Source organism: Macadamia integrifolia, chromosome 9 (genome assembly GCF_013358625.1).
Source record: "Macadamia integrifolia cultivar HAES 741 chromosome 9, SCU_Mint_v3, whole genome shotgun sequence".
NCBI lineage: Eukaryota > Viridiplantae > Streptophyta > Magnoliopsida > Proteales > Proteaceae > Macadamia > Macadamia integrifolia.
In genome coordinates this window covers 40,904,289-40,915,865 of record NC_056565.1, presented here as the reverse complement: position 1 = coordinate 40,915,865, position 11,577 = coordinate 40,904,289, and positions in this window count along the sequence as shown.

Below are 11,577 nucleotides of genomic sequence, written 5' to 3'. Positions count from 1 at the left end.
AACAAAAAATGTTTGATAAAACTGTTTCGTTTCACTTGTTTTTAGAAATAGAAATAGAAATTTCTACCTATTTATAGTTCAAGAAACGACCCAGGCAAAACAAGTAGATTTCTGGAAACGACTCGTGACCATTCTTTTGTTGGTTACTATCGACCTTCAGAAACATAACTTATTAGACATCTTCAATTCCATTTCTATTTCTAGAAACGAAAATTTATGTTTCTACCATTTCTTGAAACAGAAATGGTAGAAATGTTATCAAACGGGCCTAAGTGTAAGTAGTCCAAGATTTCCAATCTCTGCCAGCAACTTTATATGTTGGGATTTTTTTACTGCAGGCCCTATAGGTAATGTAGGTGGCCTAGCGATATTATGGAGAGTTCCATGTACTATCACTGTCAATTCTTCTGATCCCACATCCTTGATTATAAGGTTTCTAATGCACCTGCCTCAGATTTCTGTTTGTCTTGTGTGTATGGGCATTCTGTTTCCTCCCTTCGTCAACCGGTTTGGAGTAAATTAATCGACCTTGGCAATAATCGATCGGAATGTTGGCTGTGTATGGGAGACTTTAATTCCTTTTGTCTTGGAACGAGAAGGCAGGTGGTAACTGTAAAACAAGGGATGCCCAGAACTTTAGGAATATGATTTAGGAATGCTTTCTTATTGATATGGGCGCCTAGGGCCCAGTCTTCACATGGAGCAACAAAAGAGTAGGGCTAGAGAATATTCGAATTAGGCTGGACAATGCTTTCTCAAATATACCCTGGAGAATGGATATTCCGAAGGCCGCATCTTGTGCTGGAGCTGCTATTGGGCCACACCATAGTCCTTTAATTATCCATACTGAAAAGTTGATTTCTAAAGGCCCCCGCCCTTTTAGGTTTGAGGCTATGTAGCTTAAGCTCTCTCAATGCAAGGAGATTGTCCTAGAATTTGGCAGCACCCTCAAAGAGGCCACCGTGCTTCATCCTTCCAACTAAAGTAGCTCTTTGTCAGGAAGAACTTAGCCGATGGAACTCGGAGGTGTTCGGTAACATTCAAGCCCAAATCCGCACTCTTCAGCTTAGATTGGCCCAACTCCAAGGAAGCCACCCAAGTGACGCCTCTATTCAAACTGAATAGCAAATCCATAGAGCGTTGGATCACCTATTAGAGTGTGAGGAAGAATTTGTTTGTGATTATGCAACTTGACATGAAGAGGCTTATGATTGAGTGGAGTGAAGGTTCCTCTCGAGATTACTTGAGGAGATGGGTTTTGGTTCGAAAATTTATTTCTTTGATTATGGGGTGTACCTCCTCAGTTCAATACTCTATCCTTATTAATGGAGCAGTCAGATATCAAGTCCAACCTTCCCGAGGGATCCGTCAGGGTGACCCTCTGTCACCAGCATTATTCATTTTATGGTCCCAAGACCTAAGCAACATCCTTCTAGCAGCTGAGAGATCAGAGCTACGAAGGGCATTAAAGTAAGGAATATATCTGACCGCTATCACATCTTTTTGCTGACGACTGCCTCCTTTTTGTTGAAGTTCGTCTCAAGGAGCTCCACAACCTTAGAGACTGTGTGGACCTTTATTGCAAGGCAAGTGGTCAATGCATTAATGCTAAGAAGTCTAGCCTCTATTTTAGTCTTAACATTGCCCCTGCTTGAAGAGGTGGTAGGTGGTTCTCTAGAGTTCTGAAGATTCCATCCCCAGATTTCTATGGGGATGGTCCTACAAAGTACTTGGGTCTCCCTTCTGAGATCGATGTGTGTAAGGCAGATTTATTTCATGAGATTGGGGATCAGGCTATAAGGAGGATGATTGGTTGGGTTAAGTCCTACCTTTCCCATGCTAGAAGGGAAGTCCTTCTCAAGTCAGTTATTCAACCAACTTAGAACTTTGCTATAGGTCATTTCAAATTACGGGTCTCCTTCCATAACCGTCTCAAGAGTGCAGCTATGAAACTTTTTTGGGGAGGGTCAAATACATCCAAGAAGACCCACAAGCTATCCTGGTCTAAGCTCATGCAATCCAAAGAGAAGAGCAATTTAGGTCTGAGATACCCAGCTTTGCATAATAAAGCTCTTCTCTCCTGAGTATCTTGGAAGCTATTCTCCAACACAGAATCTCACTGGAGTAGATTTATGAAAGCCCTTTTCTTTCATCACTATGATTTCCTTGATGCCCCCTGTGGCAACTCCCCTTCCTGGGCCTGGCGTAACATTCTAGAGGGTTGTAAAGCCCTAGAGCAGGGTTTGATTTTGAAGCTAGGATCTGGTCTTGATATGACATATGGAGTGATCATTGGATTCCATCTCTCTATGACTTCTAGATCAAACACCCACCCTTCTCTAATTGCCCAGTTTGACGAGTGATTGATTTGATCGACTAGAATAGCCAGCAGTGGAAGGAGGAGCTCCAGAATCATTGGTTTCACCCCACTGACAAGAAAGTATTATGCTCATTCTGATCCCCTTATTCCTGAATGAGGATAAGTTAGTGTGGGGAGGTTTAAAAATGGGGATTCTCAGTCCAGTTTTGCTATTACCTCCTCTGCAGTGTCCTGAACATTGTGAAGGAGAACCAGCCATCAGCCTCATCCATGAGTGTTTGGGCATCCACCCCTAAAACTGTCTGGTAACCTATATGGAAGTGTCAATCTCTCCCCATAATTAAATCTTTTCTTGAAGAGCTTGCGCTGATAGTTTGGCAACTGGCCATGGTATGTGTTATCCGCAAGGGTCGATAAATTCTATCCCAAATATGAAGGAATTATTGAAATTTCGATTAATTTGCTTATCTTGTGCCCCTTTGCTAAGGCTACATGATTCGGCTCCTCTCTATCCTTCAAGTGTTCCACAGTTGTAGACTTCTCTCTTTAGAATTGGATCATGGGATGAAAGGAGTTTCAGAGACTGGAAAAAATAGGCCTGCCAATTGGTTTACCTATCCTCCTTCATCACTTGGTACTTATGGAGAGTGAGAAATGACCTACTGTTTGGCCATAAGAAGCGGACTCCGAAGGAGGTTATTATCACTACTGAGCGTGCCTATGAGGAATTCGTAGGTGCTAAAGCTGGTAATGTCTGGTGTAGGGTAATTAATCAGCCCACCACACCCTCCCCTTAGCAATGGATCTCTCCATCTTGTTGTTTTTTTAAGCTCAATTCAGGTATTGCGTGGAATGTTACCTCTAAGAAAGGAGGTTTGGAAATCATCTTGCTCAACCACTTGGGCTAGCCATTGACTACTATCTCGGTATATCTTGTTGTCAATAGTGTCCTTGAAGGGGAAGCATTGACAATGTGTCGTGGCCCCTTCGAGTTTGATTGTCAGGACCTGATTAGCTATATCAGGGATCCTTCATGTAACACCCCGCTTGCCGCACAGGGAGTGATGGAGGATATTCGAAACTTAGCATCTAGGTTGGATTTTTGTAAATGTTCCTTTATTCCTAGGGAGTGCAACTATGTTGCTGACTCCTTACCCCAGAAGGCCTTGTCAGATGCGTGTATGGTGTGTATGATAGTTTGGCCGTCATCCTCTCCGTGGTTGAGAGATCTTTGTAACCTTTCTTCCACAAGTCCATCATGTTCGTATGAATAGTTTCAAAAAAAAAAAAAAATACAACGGAAGTTAGATCAGAAGAGACCAGATGCCTTTAACCATTTGGGTTTATGCCATTGTATTTCTTGAGTTTTAAAAAAGAAGAAATTCATTCGAGTAACAGGGACACTAGAGCATACAAAGTCACAGATCGAATCAGCAAGAAGATGGGCTATAAACATAATACTCCGACATTGTTTTTTGAGATTAAAAGATACAAGTTACTTCGCCAAATATTTTAAATCTAACAAAAAAGAGAATAATGCCCAAGGCCAATAGGCCTGATCTTGACGGAAAAGATTAACCACCTCAGCTCCTTGTAATCTATCCAAGCTGACGGCAATGATACCAAATCGCTGCTCCTTCCACACTCTTCCGATAATTCTTTTCTGACTTCAGAATCTTGTGCATAACTTGCGAATCCATAATTTATGAAAGCACTGATTCAAGCACCATTGTTAAAAAAACAAATGAGACATGTAAGCTTGTCAATCATTTTGGGTCTAGTTATTTGGTTTGGTTTCGGTTTGAATCGAATGACAAATAGGGTGAATCGAAACCGAATCAAGAATTGAGTCGGTTGATGAATTTTATACTCAAACCAAATTTAAATGATTCGGTTTGATTCGGTTCTGGTTTATATTCGGTTTTAAAATTCGGTTCGTGCTCAGTTTAGTAAGACAATTGTTTTTTGTTACAAGTGTTGAGGGATTTTAGAATTTCAACAAAACAACATTAAAAGGTTAAATTGAGATCATAATCCATGTCTCAGGTTCATTGGATAAATCTTTTCTTGGGTTGATAGGTAGACAATTCTAAACTTTAAGCTAACATGTCATTTCAAGTCTACCAAAAGTCAACAATGACAATCTGCCATTTCAATTTATCTTTAAATGAAAAGGCCAACAAAACATCACTAATTTATCTTAAAATAGTGCTGGATTCTTCCGGTTAAAAAAAAAAAGTTGTAAAACTCATGACATATAATTCGGTTTGGTTAGAAGAGATGGTTCTTAAATTGAAGTCGGAACCAAACCAAATCGAAGGAAACATTGGTACTCAAACCCGATTTGAACTGAATTTCCTTGGTTAGGTTTCGTCCAATTAATTTGACTCAGCTTTGGATTCGATAATCGAATTCAGCCCCAAATTGACACCCTGAAATACATGTGTGCTCAATGTCATACCCATACCCAAAATCTTGGGCTAATTTTAACTTTGGGTTATCAAGTGATGCACCCGAGATAGATACCACTAGTGACCTATAGATTGCTCTAGTTTACCACTTAGAAAGGAAAGAATGATCCTTCTTGTCGGTGCAGGCAGTGTCAATTGGGTATGGGTTCTTTTCAGCTTAAACCTATTTGGTTGAACATGAATATGTAAGACCCCTTTAACATGCATATATTTCACCCAAACCAACTTGGGAACATGCAGCCCTATCTAGATTACCGAGGATTCTAAAAGGATAATGAACTAATTGAGACCCAATGGCAATGGGACACTAAGTGAAAGCCTGCAATGAGATGATTTTATACAGCCATAAAAGGAGGCTCTCTTTGTCTGAATATCCTTATTTCACCTAATCAACATGTAGATATGCTGCCCAAAAGGGGGTTCTAGGTGTAATATGGTGACACCCACCTAAATGGGTACAGATTGTGTATTTGGCTATTTCCACCTAAATAGGTAGCTAATTTACCATGGTAGAGACCCATTGGAAGCAAAATGTCCTGAGAAGGAAATTTGGGTGGATACCTCACATTCGGGGCCCCTCCGGTTGATCTCCACTGGTGCATCCCACATCCAACGGAGGGATCAACCGGTGGACGAATCTCAAAACCCTGAGCTACTGTTCATCCTCTGGTGGCACCCATTGGAGGGGTAACATCCAGTGTTGGCTCATGCTGAACCCATATTCCAGTAATAGTTTAGGGGTATTTATGAGTAATTTTATAGAGATGTTCCAAGGGTATGAATGGTAATTTGAATCCACTATTTGGTTAGGTTAGAAATCAAAACTCCTAGTGAGGCCAATGCAATGGTGGGATATTGACTGATTTCATTTATTCTACAGTAAAGGTGAGTGGGTGTGTGATTTAATTTCTAGAGTGTTTCTATACTTAATTTTATTTGTGTATGTTCATGAAGTTTGTCTATTTATTTTATGTTAATTAATTGTGCATGATATTCATAAGTTTGGATGGAATGATTTATTTATGATATGCCATAGTACCATGTTCTAGATAAGGATAAATGAGATGTATGAATGGTATGCCGGATGTAGGGTGTGGAAAACGGTGTGGCTGAGGAAGGATTCTGGTAATGTGTTTCCACATTTTTTTATGTTGTTATGTGAATCTTTATGTTAATATGTACATAAAATGTAGAAACATGATTGCTAAGACCATTGCCAACAAGGGGCAAGGAGTTGGATAACCTATGTGGTAGGTTCGATAAACATTTCTGGAATACCACATCGGCAGTACGATATGATTGTTGTTGAAGGCGGATAGAGCTTGAGTAATTGATGTGTGATTTTCGAGACCGTGTTTCTAGGACGAGGTTTATTAAAGGTTTGCTGGGGACCGAGGATCGCATTTCAGGACCAGCAGACTTCTAATCTCAACTAAGGTTTGTATCGTTGGGTGACCGATGACGCATTCTGGGACCAAAGATACTACCTAATGTGTTGTAGTAGCACTTCTACCATTTTATACTTAGTTTTATTGTTTAGGTTATCTAATTAAAAATGAACTCATGCACCCCATCATATTATGATTGTTTCATGCATTGCATCATTTTGTTGTGTATACCTGCACATACCCTAACTCTCATTGGGTTTAGTGAAGTTCACACCACGTTGTTGTTTCTTTTTAGATGCAGATGCAATTAGCTTGATGGTGGCTTCATGTTATAAGTCCACAATGGTAGCTGATGACTGGTGGATGCCAGACGTCGAGGAGCATAGCCCCAACTGCACATGTGATGACTGTGCATACAGAGCACCTTGATGAGAACAATGTGGTCCTTAAGATGTTTCTTTTTGAATATTTTTGTGTATTTGTTGTGTAATCACTTATAATATATGTACATATGTAAAGTTGATTACATGTTTTGAAATCATCTTGTGTATATTTGTTATCATTAGAATCACCAGTTTATTGATTTACCTGTATAATTATATTTTCATCGTGTTGCTCTTGATTTTATAGATCTTGAAATTAATTGTGAATGTCAAAGTATTGAAGATATGTGTGGTTGATTATGATATGGTATCTGTCTTAGTCACATATCATCACCTTAGTGGAGATGGGGTGTGACACTTGGTATAAGACTTTTGGTACAAATGCCAAGTTATCTATGGATTAGGAAAGGGAGAGGTCTTATAGGTTAATAGGTTGAGACGATTTAGATCTTGGACCGCCACTTGCTAATTTTGTCGGGATGTTGTGAGGTTGGTTTGGAGGTTTACCTAAATTGACAGAGACTTTTGACGTTCCAAATAAAATGACAGGTTATACAAATATTGAGAGAGAGATAAAATACTGGGCATTAAGGATTGGTCAACAAAGAAATCAAGAAGATGTCTAATTGATGGGGCACTAGGGTATTTGCGTTCTTGGCCCTAGCTAGACATCCTGCAGCCCAGATTCTCTTGGATAGATGACAGGCCAAGAATAGATTCCAATCAGATTCCTTTTCAAGGAAACATATATAATAGACACAAATCTTCAATATTAAGGAATTTGGTAAGATTAGCTCTAGTATGAAGACCATGATGAAGCATTTTCTTGAGAAACACTTTGAATTTAGGATGAAAAGGAGATTTCCAAAGACTTTTTCATAAATGACTTTTAGATTCTACAAAAGATGAGGATCCTCTGCAAGAGATAAAATTAGGGGGAATTTTTGTAGTTAATACCCCTTTCTTAATTTGAATGATGACAAATCAGAAAATCCTCTTGAGGGATGGATAGCAACAAAAGGAATAGAGAGAATTTTTTGCAGTACTACCAGTATAGGTTAGAAGAGGGCCACTGCTTGTGAGAGATCAAATCTGAAACCTTAGAAGTGGAGGGAGGGGAAAACACCCTGTCAGATATAGGGCACGTGCCGTTTTTGGAGCCAGGAATGTTTCCATATATAAATGTTTTCTTCCAATCCCACCATGCAGCAGAATAAAATTTTCAGATTGGAATGATACACATTATATTGTTTGGATGAAGTCCAAGAACCTAAGAGAGGTTTGAAATCCGCATCAAGAACGCTATTATGGGGAAAATACTTTGCTTTCAAAATTCTCTCCTATAAAGAAGAGGGATTGGAAACATGTCTCCAACATAAACGGAAGAGAAGAGCAATGCTATGATCAAAATTCTATTGAAAGCCTAGGCCACCAAGCATTAGAGCTTGTAGTCGGGGAAAAAAAAAAAAATCAGTGCACGAGGCTCCTGCTACTACAAGGTCTGACACTACAACAAAATACACTTGTAGCTGCAGATTTTGATATTTAACTGCGATTTCAAAATCCGCAGCCATAAATGGCCCTATAACTACGATTTTTCTGTGTGTAGTAATAGGAGATACCCATTGCTGTGGTATTTCAAAACCACAGTAACAAAGGACTCTATAACCGCGGAAACAAAATCATAGCTATAAATCGCAGTAATATGTTATACTTATTACTGCAGAATTTAAAACCGTAGTAACAGAAATCTTGTAATCACAGAAACAAAGCACAAAAAAAAATTGCAGTAACAAAAAATCTTGTAACTACGGAAATAAAATCACAGTTAGAAAAAATGCAGTAATATGTGTTATTTATTGCTGCAATAGTTAAGACCGCAATAAAAAAAATCTTTGTTACTGCAGAAATGAAACTGCAATTAAAAAGTGCAATAACAGAAACCTTGTAACTACGGAAACAAATCGCAATAAAAAATTACAGTAATAGAAAATCTTATAACTACGAAAATAAAACCACAGTTAGAAGAAACACAGTAATATATGTTTTTTATTACTATAGTAATTAAGACATCATAAAAAAAATAAAAAAAAAATAAAAACTTTATTAATATGGAAACAAAACTGCAACTAAAAACCGCAGTAACAAAAATCTTGAAACTATGGAAACAAATCGCAATAAAAAATCGTAATAACAGAAAATCTTGTAAATATAAAAATAAAACTGCAGTTAAAAAAAATACAGTAATATGTGCTATGATGAGCACATTTATGTGTGAAATCTAGGGTAGTAAAACATGCATTTTACATATTTAGAATGGAGCTACCTTGGGTTTTACTCTCTTTTTGCAGGTTTTATATTTTCAAGGCCTTAAGGACTATCGAGAGTTATATCTTCAATTTTACACATAAAGAGGTCCTATTTCTTTCCATGGTTGCGAAGAGGACGAAATTCTAAGCAAGATGGACGTGTTCAATTAAAAGTACACATTCTTTTGGTCACCCGTACAAATGATTATTCTTTTTCGGGTCAGAAAAAGAATAATGGATCAGAACTGAACCGAGATGCAGAACCAGCCCGTTTGCAATTGTCCCAGAGGTACAAGGAATACTCCAAATGCCAACAAGGATCGATGGACCACATCTTAAGTGATTAAAGATTTGTTTTTGGTAACAACAACTACTTAGCTTAGTTGGTGAGCTATGGTGTACAAAATTCTCTTGCTCACCAAGAGGTTTCAAGTTCGAATCTTATGGTTGTTTTTTTTTAGAAGATTTTGTTGAAGATTTCCTGCTTTTCACTCACTTAAAGCACTAAGGGCATGGAGGGGATTTCCACATCAAATTAGAAGCAAGCAAAATCGTGGAAGGGTTCTTGCACAAGAGAAGAAAAAAAAAAAGGAAAGGAAAATCGTGGAAGCAAGAAGAGAAGAAAAAAAAAGGGAGAAATAGAGATTGTCCAAATCTTCTCTCTCCTCCACATCATCACCAAAATATTGTCCAAATCACACAAAGGAAGAAGAAAATCGTCCCTAGGAGAAAAAAAAAAAGAAGAAAAATAAATTAGGAAAAAAAAAAAGGAAAGAAAATAAGCAAAAAATTATAGGAAATTTCTCAAAATTTATTTCTCTCTTCTCTCTCCTCCATCTTAGCACTTTTGGACTCAAAAGATCTCACAATCAATTGTGGGTTTCTCTCTTTTAGGAAAGAGAAAATTGTTACCCTACCTCTCCATTCCCTATAAATACAACTCATGTAAGAGGAGGAGACACAATTCATTCTTCTTCTAGTTTTCTTTAGTTGCTCTCTCTCTTCCTCTTTCTCTCTTTAGTTTTAGTTCTTCTCTATTTTTTCTTTAATCACTTTTGTAATAGTTTTTTTTTTATTTCAATTAATGCAAGCACTCTTTTATTCTTATTCAGCCTTTTATGTTTATGATTTATGCAATTGAGTTGTAATTTTTTTTTTTAAGTTATAGTTCTAGGCTTAGATCTAGGTGACAAGATCACCAGCCGTGGAGCAATTTTTTTTTTTCAAGTTCAAGCATTGATTCAAGTAAGTAGGCTCCGTCAGTAGTCTTCTCTCCCCCCTCTCATTCCCTCTTCTGACTACCCTTTTTTTTCTTAATTTAGGATTTTAATTTCAGTCATTACATTATTGTTATCCCTTTCCCCCAAGGTTCATGGTTAGTGTATGTATTGGTTTTGCCCCTCCTAGCCATAAAACCATCAATTTATTGCTTTTATTTTAATTGTCTTCCTTTCCCTAAAGCCAAGTAGAGAAACCCTTGTAAGAGTGACTCTCTGGTCAAGTAGGGAAGCTCATATTATGATGCATCCCTCGGGCTAAGTAGAGAAACCTGCTTGTGAGTCTCTCTCTAGCTTTATCCCTTTTCTTTTACTTTATTTTTATTTCAGCATTTTTTTCCTTTATTATTATTTATTTTTTAATTGCGTGGGTTGTTTACTTTTAGTTATTTATTTATTTAATTTTAATTGTGTGGCTTGCGTCTTTAAATTCTTAGATGACGAATGGTTAGGACGTTATTTTTAGGACGGTAATTAGAATTAGATCACAACCATTAATCAGTTCACTTTCGCATTATTAAAAGAAAAATAAGGTGGCTGCTCTCCCTGTGTTCGACCCGTAGCTACACTGATCCGTACGCTTGCGGTTACATTTTAAATCTCAAACAAGTTTTTGGCGCCGTTGCCGGGGAGACAGTTCCATGTTATTTTTCACTTTCTTTTGGTAAATCGGAGTGCTTTGTTTGCTTTGTTTTATATTTTTTCTTTTTTTTTATTGAATTCCTGAGAAGAACAACTTGCAATAATAGTTGTATCAGTGGAGGTCGCCATGCCTCACAGTATGATAAAGACAGGTTTCGCCCTGTAGCAGTACCTCAGGAATTGACCTGAGCAACCCCGAATCCCTGCCGGTAAGCTCCCAAAAAGCAAAAAAAAAAAAGAAGTTTTGCTATCCATTCTTTTGTGCTTGTCTTACTTTAGTTGTGGGTAGTTTTTCTGTTGCATGAGTGTTAAGTGGGTACGTAATACTAAGAATCGGTTAGAAAGAAGAGATCCAACAAGTAGTGACCCTATACCTTTGCTCTCTTTAAAACCCTTCAATATGGGAGACCAACAGCAAAACCCTTCACCTAAATCTCTGAAAGATAGGTTCTACCCTGCTAGAACAGCCCAACCTTCCTGTATAGTTCTACCACAAGCCCAGGGCAATAATTTTGAACTCAAATCTCAATACATCACTATGTTGCCCCACTTCCATGGGTTGACCTCTGAGGATGCATACCTATTTCTAAGGGAATTTGAAGAGGTATGTGTTCTAATTAAGATCAAACAGCTTTCTGATGATGCTGTTAAGCTTAGGTTTATCACTTTTGCATTGAAAGACCAAGCTAAGAAGTGGTTGTATGGATTACCCACAAATTCCATAACCTCATGGGAACAGTTCACAGTTGTCTTCCTTAAGAAGTTTTTCCCAACTCACAAGACCAAT